Source organism: Dermacentor albipictus, unplaced genomic scaffold (genome assembly GCF_038994185.2).
Source record: "Dermacentor albipictus isolate Rhodes 1998 colony unplaced genomic scaffold, USDA_Dalb.pri_finalv2 scaffold_39, whole genome shotgun sequence".
Lineage (NCBI taxonomy): Eukaryota > Metazoa > Arthropoda > Arachnida > Ixodida > Ixodidae > Dermacentor > Dermacentor albipictus.
In genome coordinates, this window is record NW_027225593.1 from 1195680 (window position 1) to 1203684 (window position 8005).

Here is an 8005-nt window from a genome sequence, read left to right on the forward strand (position 1 = left end):
ATTTACTATTTATGCGCCTTCTGAGCTTGGGCGTTTTATACTATTAAACCAAATATGTGGCGCATAGAAAAATCAATCTGAGCTTTACGTTTAAGTCATAAAAAGGCTAATGCCAACCGCAGCAGGAATGTGACAAACTCAACAAATTTATCGCAAGTTACTGTCGAATTCCTTTTCAGAAATCTTCGACATATTTGTGTTATTTTCATTTTTTGTTTATAGACAGCCACATTCGCTCTCGTCATGCGTTGTTAAACGAGCTAATGCTGCAAGCCCCGACCCCATGAAAACGGCGAAAAATAAAGCCGCTAGATTGTTTTCACCGACCTTGACTGGCTCAACGTGACACGACGTCCGCTATCTTCAGGAAACTTCGAATGTGGAGCCAGCAGTCGTGGCCAATGTCGGCGAGCTGACGCCTCCTGGCACCGGGATGACTGAGGCACTGCATCGCCTCCTTGACGACGCCAGTCATTCTCATAAATTCGTCAATGCTACTCCTGCGGACGCGAAGCAGGACGCTGCAGATCCTCTTCTTGGCTTCGGCCTTAGTGACGTCAGCACCTTCCATCACCATTTCAAGGAGACGCGGGTGGTCACGCATCAGCTCGATGGCGCGGGCACCCTCGACGCCATCTTGTTCGCCCAGCACGAAGTCTGCAGCGTCCAAGACGGCGGATGCATTCTTCCTGGCCACTTCCTGCGTGTACAGAGATGAGCCATGGTTGGTACAAAGCTCAATAAATGTAAGCCTGCGAAAGTCAAACGCTCCAAGCATTTCTATAGTCTACGCGAAAACGGAACTGAAGTGGATAGCGCGTGCGAATCGATAAGGAAATTGGAGGTATAGCCGTGCACATACTATAAAAACATGACGTGCCGTCTCGATCACAGCATCGCTTGCTTCACCCCAGAAATAATCTCGTAGATAGCCGATGTGAAGTCTACGCAACGTGATTATGAGCATTTTAACGTCAAGCGCCATCCAGGGCAACCACAGGATTTCACATAGAGCAAACAAACATTGCAGGCGAACGCCGTTGTAAGTGCAGAAACATCACCTTCTTCATCATCATCATCATCTTAATTATCATCATCATCATCAGCAGCAGCAGCAGTCTATTTTTACGTCATCTGCAGGACGAAGGCCTCTCACAGAAATCTCGAATCACCGCTGTGCGAGCTGATTCCAAGTGTAGCTTGCAAATTCCCGATTTTTTCACTCTACCAAAGTACGCAATATATTCGTTCACAAAATTTTCGCACGTGTGCAGTTGACGGAAGTGTCCGACGTGATTGACGAGCGTGCTGCCATATCGTGATGGCCGCAGTGCGTAACACATGCCTCCTCGGCAATGCAATGGGCCGTGAGACTTGGCATCTGCCGACACGATAGATTGCTTGTGTTATTAAGCACTAAGCCGAAGCAAGCCCGCTCGCTCCACTGCTACGTATTTTGAAGCATTCACCGGATACTAAAAACCTACTTGGCATAAATCGTGTCCCCAACGATAACTTACTGCTCCTGCCTGGTCTGTCTGCGCGTATATATATATATATATATATATATATATATATATATATATATATATATATATATATAGAAAACATGCAATGAATCCAAGGAAAGCATAGGTGAATTTATCTGTAGTTGAAATGTGGAAAATAGTCAAAAAATGGAAATGATAGCGGACGAGTCGGTAACTTGTCGCCGTTGGGAGCTGGACCCACAACTTCAGCATCACGCGTGCGTAATTGGACTACCAGTTGTGCAACGGCCAAGGTCATCAATCCGACCACTAACTTGGGTATGCATATTTACTAGATATATAAATAGGGCCGTAGGAGTGTTAGCCAGCACCCGTCCTGCTAAACGTATGTGTAACCTCCCCCTTTCTTTTTGCCCGGTGGTGAGGGTCTCGAATCTGGCAGCCTTGATGTCATTAGGTAGCGGGCGAAGGTTTATTAGCCACATGCCTACTGACCTAAGATCTCGTGTTAAGTGACGCTGAACATGTTATTAAATTCGAACTACCTTTACACAGAGACTTTAGCATTCTCAGACTCCCCTTGTCGAAGTAGCCTACGTTTATTTAGTAAACTATTTCAAGAACTTTCTAGAACTGTATATTTGCAGTTTCCTTTGTTCGCGACCATTCCTTTCCACTTGTTCGCGACCATTCAACGCATTAGGTTTTAAATATGTTTGAGGTAAACATGGTGAATCGTTTTTTTTTAAATTTTGCTTTGTGTAAAAGTGACACAGTATTTCCTTCGTTCTTTAACACAAAGTCTCAGTGACACATCTAGTCACCCCAGCGTAGCTTTCGAAATTACTTGCGACTTGGAAGTCTCCTTCCAGCGTTTCATTAATTCGGCTTTTGTATGAGCATGTAGGACGCCGGTGAAGGAATCGTTGCGCTATTAAAACGCTTTATGGTTTTAAGGCCCGGTGAGTCGTTTCGAAGTTCCCGCCTATGACTTTCAAGCAGAGTTCGGAGCCAACATCTTTCACTACAACTGAGGCGAGGAGCGAAATGACGGAGAGCGGCTCCACGAGATATGCGTGCGACGTTTGACGCTTAGACGTCGCTGCTGAGCATTGACGTTAGCGATGCATATTCAGGTTGTCTTCCACAAATAACTTTAAATTTCAGTGGATCTCCTCTTGTGGTTACGTGCCCTGTTTGAAGCTTTCATCATTATTGTCATGTAGGGTCTCTTTTGTGCCACCGACGCTATTTTCACGACCATGAGAACGAGCAACATCGCGAAAAGAACACCGCCATCTTCTCAAGAACACATTGTTTTCCAATGCCCACGTACTGTAAACCTCGCGCACTGCAATGCTGCTTCTTCTCGCCTTCTAAATGCATGAATATATTGCACTCCTTTGAGAATCAGCCTGCAGCGTGAAGCCTCGAACTAATTACCCAGCATCAATGTTCCGCGATTACTTAGTGGTTAGCGCGTTCGACTCTGCAATGTACATTGCTCCAGTGACACGCAGGTGAGATTCCAGTGTGGTCGGCTGTGGAGATCCGTAGTAATTTTTTTTCTTGGTGGAGCTGGAGATTACAAGGTGGCTTGGGACGTCGAAACAAAGAATAATCGTTGTGCCACACCCAGCTTCGAGCACCTCACCGGTCTCGCAGTAACGCTTTCTGGTGGTTCGGTCATGCTCGACTCGCATATCTCGAACAAGCGTCTTTACGTGAACGTAAGGCGAAAAGCAGGTTCAATTTGATGAATACTACAAAAGGCACAGCAATTCAGGAAACCATGGATTAACAGATATCTTTACAGTAGAATTAGAGAACGTGATAAACTATACCATAACTTCATTAAACTAGGAGACATATCTATATTACGTGAATACAAAAAGTTCGCAAGAAATTGAACTCAGATTTGAAGAGAGCTCGTATTCAATATTATCAGGCAAGGTTTGCTTGGGTCTGCCGTAATCCCAGGAAAGCTTGGAACTCGGCACGTCTGCTCATAAGAAAAACAAAGGCTAGCCTTCCTACGACACTAACCATGACGGCGTTAAGTTCAATGAAGCCGACCTAGTGGACAAATTGAATAATCTGTTCCTAACCTCTGGTGCAGCAGGTCAGACAAATGGTACAACAAATGACTGTGAACAATACATTTCTTCTTCGTGCGCGCAATCTATTTTCTTGGCCCCATGTAGTGAATTGGAAATAGGTACATACCTGAAATCGTTAAATAAGAATACTGCCGCTGGCTATCATAATATTGCCACGACAAACTTGGTGACATTCAAGTTGCGCGCCCTTTGCATTGAGTACTGTGCACGCCGTACAGCGGTGTTGTTCAGCAACAACAGGCAGCGATCTTCGTGGCACGGGCAGCCAGTTAGACCCGGCTCGAATGCGCCACGCGCACGAGGTGTCACGAGAGGAGAAGAGGAAGACGGTTCGAGCCCAGTTTTGCGAACGCGACTGCCGCGGACTTCTTCGCGACCGCAGTGACTTTTCCTTGTGGGCACAAGTTCGCCTTTAATAAATATCGTTGTTTTACTAACATCGTTACAATATTAAGGCTGACCCTATTAAGCGCGTTGCTGAATTACTATGTGGCCCACTTTAACATCTCTGCAATAAAGTTTTCACTACGGGTAACTTTTCTGAAGGGATGAAGATAGGCAGAGTAGTAGTGATTCACAATGGTGGTTCTCATAATGACGTGAATAACTATCGGCCTATATCTGTGCTACCTTTATTTTATAAAGTGTTAGAATATACATTAAAATCACGATTAATGAAGTTTATTGGCGACCCCCAAATGCTTTTCAAACAGCAATTTGGCTTCGTGAAATGAAATCAACTGAAACAGCGCTGTTAGATATTAAATAAAAAATAGTTAATGATATTGATAATTAGCAATACCTTCTTGGTTTATTTCTAGACTTTAAAAATGCGTTCGATTCTATTAAACATCACATTTTGTTTCGCAAACTCCCACACTACGGTGTTAGAGGTTTGGTGTTAAATTTGATAGGCAGTTATCTAATCCAACAGGGTGCAACTTACTAGCCTAAATGGTACCGTTCCCAATTACAGCGGATAAAATAGGCTCTATCCTTGGACCATTATTCTTTATTCATTATATAAATGGCCTTCTGAACATACCGTGAACTCCTGGCATAGTTCTTAATGCAGACGGCACAAGTATTTTTTTTACAAGTAAACACTTATTTGAACTTGGAAAGGCAGCTAATAGATGGTTAACTAATCTATCAAACTGGTTGCATTGTAATCAACTTCAATAAAATGTACAAAAGGCTAAGTATATTATTTTAAAAAGCCGTAACAAAACTGAAGACTATAGTACCTGTATTAGATTAAAGAACTGTGCTATCATAGGGGTTTCTACTTATAAGTTTCTAGGTGTCGTCTTTGAAGAAAACTTGAGCTGGACGCACCATGTAAACAAAATACATGCAAATATGTGCAGGTCAATTTCCATGTTGGATAGTACCAGAACCTTGGTGCCAAAATGGTTATACCTACTGCTATACTGTGCTCTTTTTCATTCGCATATACACTATTGTCCACTCATCTGTGATACAACTAATAAGACAAATTTAGAGAGGTTAATAATTTTACAAAAAAGAGCTTTGCGTTGAAAAGAAAGCCTTCAAAGTAGTCACCACATTGCACCAAACTTTTTCAAGCTAAACAGACTGACAATAGATCATCTATTCCAACTTAGGCTCGCTATGTATACACATAGGGAAATTCTGCATGACCCAAACACCCTGTCCACATTTTTGTCATTCGACCACTCACAATATCACGGTAGGCATAACAGACTTAGAACACCTATGTTTAAAACCAAATATGGTACTCAGACACTCGCCTACCTAGTACCTCATTTCCTCAATTATAATCCAGAAATCGCTACTATGATTCAGGAATGCAGATCTACTTATAGTATAAAGAAAAAGGTTAGGAAATATTTTATGCTAAGTTCCTAATGGTACTTAACGGTACTTGTGGTCTCGGTAACTTTTCTTTTTATTTTAGTCGTTTCTTCTTTTACATTTTTTCTCCTATTTGCTATATGATGTTTTGTAACAGACATACGTATTATTCGCTTGTCAAAATATTGCGATGTTCTCGCGCATTAGTGATGATATATTACGTATAAAGTGTAAGTATCTTACTTCTTTGTATCCTTGATTGCTTGCCGCATACATCTTTTTTCTTGTTTCTACGTTGTTCCACTGTATTTTCATGATGTTCCAACCCCTGAGCAATGTACGGTTAGGGGGGCCTTTGTCAGACATTGCATCTGCCTTCAGCTCCTACATACCAGACAATGTGTTGTCTAAATAAAGCATTCATTCATTCATTCATTCATTCATTCATTCATTCATTCATTCATTCATTCATTCATTCATTCATTCATTCATTCATTCAAGTACCGGAGGGACAATTTTGCATATGGGAGGCTTAACAATGCACTTCATTAGTTTAAAAGCTGCACGCAAAGAAAGGCGCAGTGTGTCGCAGTCCTATGTGTCAACGACCGAGCGAAGCTTACTGTACGACTAGTCGGTACCAAGATTAACTCCGGAAGTCGTACGCCGTCTCCCACAGGGAAATCTTCATCATTCAGCTAACATGTGAATCATGGATAATAGGTACATTTGTCAGCAGCTACTTGTAGCCTCGAGCACCTTTGCGACGCCCTTATGGCACCATTTAGCTTTCTATATAGGTAAGTACTCTGTCTTCAAAGCAGTTATATTAGTCTCTGCGAATATGCGCAGATCAAGGACAATGGTGGCGTTTAGGACGCAATATGCTAATGACAATCAAGAGTTCCACCTAGTAACTTCCATAGAAGATTCAATGTGAACAGTCCTATGCGTGCGTTGTCTTTAGTAGGTTATCACTTTCCTTGTTATGGCCAACAGACAAAAAAGATGTTAGGACAGAGTCATACCATGATGTCCGCCAGCGCGCCGTCTTTGGGGTCGGATGCTTCGAGGAACGCTTCGGTCTCGTGTACAGGACAGCTGCGCACCTGTTTAGCACGCTTCTCGTAAAAGATCCACGCAGAAGTTGCGGCGAATTCGGTGAGGCTGAGGCTCCTGCTAGCGCCTCGCGCGAGCACCTTCAAGTCGTCGTATGACAGCTTCAAACCCTTGAGGTTCACTCTGACTAGCTTGGTGTTAGAAGCTACAGCTGACACCAGTTCTGCCTCCACTTCCCGAAGCTCCGGGCTTCTCCTAAGGATACGCGTGGGAACCAGCTTTATTTCTAACTCAGTGAGCGTGGTATCTCCCCTTATATATGCTGCCAAGGCGGAATATTCATTGCGTTCGCAGCTATAGCATACAACCCACAGTGAAGTTATGTGATGGCAACCGCTGACAACACGTAAAGATGGGATTATCGTGCGCGGGACGTTGACAATTGGAATCTCCGCATGGATGGTTGCATTGCATATTTGCGGGCACTGCTGCAGCTGCCTTGTGTTGCCGTGCGGGCATTGTCCCTTGACGACAACGCGGTCATCGAGTCCCCACTCCCGGATAGTTCTGGAGACGCTGCCGAGTCCGTCGATGCAGGGCAAGGTGTTGACGACCACCGTATTCAGTGCCTTGTTGTCTGCGACTGCACGGAAGATGGCGTTGCAATCTGCTTCTCTTAAAGTCCGCATGTCGATGCAGAGTCGGCTGAGGATCGAGTTCTGTTTCCGCAGGGCTTGGCACAAGGACTCCATGTACTTCGCGGCTTGGTGATCCGGAAGCTGGAGACATGGATTCCAGGATGACGCAAGACATTCGCATGACGTCGAAGGTAGCCTCAGTCGGCGTAGTGTGGCACTGCGTGTGATGACTTCGGCGAAGAGAGCGACCGCGCTCATGCTGGAAACACATATGGAAAAAAAATATAGTTGTTGAAAAATAATGCCTCAAGTAAAAAAGTGTTTTAGAGCTCCAATACACTGAACTGCAAGAAACAGAAATCGACGTTTCTGAACGTGTACAAGAGAATTTATGTTTCAAGAAATAAGGACCACATTATATTTCAAAAGATCCTCAAGGTGTCGACAACTGTCTAGTCAATGAAACGGCGTCAGTGAAAAAAAAAAGGCATTTTGATATCCATGAGAACATATCGAAATGAGGCGCTGAGATTCCGGCACAAGATTCAACCACAACCAAGCTTGGTCTTTTCTCTGGCGGTGTTCATCCTTTTCCTTCGCAATTACTAGCATTCATTTGAAAGCGATACGTAATCACAATCACTTAAAAAAGAGCGTTTTCGTATCCTTTTAAGGGCAAGTTCAATTTCGGCTAATGACCATTCACTGCTGTCGTATAGAGTAACGAATAAAACACGAGCTTGAATACATGACACCTGTGGCAATCTCAACAAATGACAGTACGAAGTCCAAAAAAATAACTAAACTCGCACTGACCTAAATCGCGTTCATAGGCACACAATTTCCAATCCTAGTTCGA